The 1,604-nt window shown below is 39.5% G+C and overlaps 1 pseudogene; it reads left to right on the forward strand.

Annotated features, from left to right (window-relative positions):
- The first annotated feature begins 335 nt into the window (after positions 1-335).
- On the forward strand, positions 336-1,394 carry LOC149167797 (nucleosome assembly protein 1;1 pseudogene; annotated as a pseudogene).
- The last annotated feature ends 210 nt before the right edge of the window (positions 1,395-1,604 follow it).

The following is a 1,604-nucleotide window of genomic DNA, read 5'->3' on the forward strand; positions in this document are numbered from 1 at the left end:
AAGGAAAGGGTTTGTTTCATGTTCGAACTCCAGCATCAGAGAATCCTATTACAGTTTTGAAATATCGTCTTCAACCCCGTTTTACTCCATTGCCTTTGAGGGTTCGTTTGGTCACACGTCAAAGTGGGACCTTGCTTTCAATAATGATACAGTATGTAGCCAATCCATTTTTACCCTCACCTCTTAAAGATGTGGCTTTTATTTTGACATTACCAGAGGATCCTACTTTATTGAAAGTGTCTCCAAAGGCTACTTTGAACCGGCATAGTCAAGAATTAAGATGGCATATTCCGGAGATCCAATCACAAGGTCGTCCTGGACGTTTAAGAGTTTAGATGCCAGTCAGATCTCCAACTCGGGATTCCACAGATCGGGCTTCTCACAGGAAAGAGCCAAATGTAAAAGCTTTAAGTGCTGAGGACCGTGCTGGTTTGGTCAATGCTTTGAAGGATAAGTTGCAACATCTTGCTGGACAGCAATCTGGTTTTCTTGATTCTCTTTCACCCGTTGTTAAAAACAGAGGGTCAGCTTTGCAAGAGATTCAGAGCAAGCATGATGAACTTGAAGCAAAATTCTTTGAGGAAAGAGCAGCGTTGGAAGCTAAATATCAGAAGTTGTATGAACCACTATATGCAAAGCGTTTTGAAATTGTAAATGGTATCAATGATGTTGAAAGTAAGGATGAGTCTGAGAATAATGCTTCAACTGATGAGAACAGAGAAGAAGAAAAAGGAGTTCCCGAGTTTTGGCTCACTGCAATGAAGACCAACGAAGTGCTTTCTGTACAGATAACAGACCGTGATGAAGGTGCTTTGAAGTATCTGAAGGATATTAGGTGGTGCAGAATTGATAACCCCAAGGGTTTCAAGATTGATTTTTACTTTGACACGAATCCATTTTTCAAGAATTCTGTGTTGACAAAGACTTACCACATGATTGATGATAATGAACCCATTTTGGAGCGGGCAATAGGGACAGAGATTGACTAGTATCCGAAAAAAAATCTAACACAAAAGCTTATGAAGAAGAAGCCAAAGAAAGGAGCACTTGTGCCTACACAACAGCAGAGAGTCCTCATGGAGCTTGAAGTTGATCCAAAGCTTGTTTATCACTGTGGATTGTCTCCACGTTGTCTCCCGGAATTGGTTGAAAACAATCCTGTAATTGCTGTTGAAGTTCTTCTGAAGTTGATGAATTCAGTACATATAGCAGACTACTTCAAAGTATTTGTCAATATGGACATGAGCTTGCACTCTATGGAGGTTGTTAATAGGCTTACAACTGTTGTTGATCTTCCCACACAGGAACCACAATTCACTAAGCCACTAGGAAGACTGAAGTTTGATTTGTTTAGGGAAATTTTAGGTGTGTTTAAAAATCCCTTTCTCCATTAAGGGGGGATGTTAGAAATTAATGGAGAATAGGTTACTTAGTTATGATTTCCTCTTTATTTGACATTCAGTTCCTATCAATTAGGAATCTATTTCTGCTTATGTATCTATTTAATTTCTGAAGATTAATGAAAAGATAAAGCGAATGCATTTGCTAAAGGGAGCTCCTGGTGATCTGCACCTGTGAGCTCCCGTGTGTTTGTCCAAACTTCT

The sequence above is a fragment of the Pinus tabuliformis genome, chromosome 5_1 (genome assembly GCF_031772625.1).
Source record: "Pinus tabuliformis cultivar Carrire ecotype Pingquan chromosome 5_1, CPIR1, whole genome shotgun sequence".
Lineage (NCBI taxonomy): Eukaryota > Viridiplantae > Streptophyta > Pinopsida > Pinales > Pinaceae > Pinus > Pinus tabuliformis.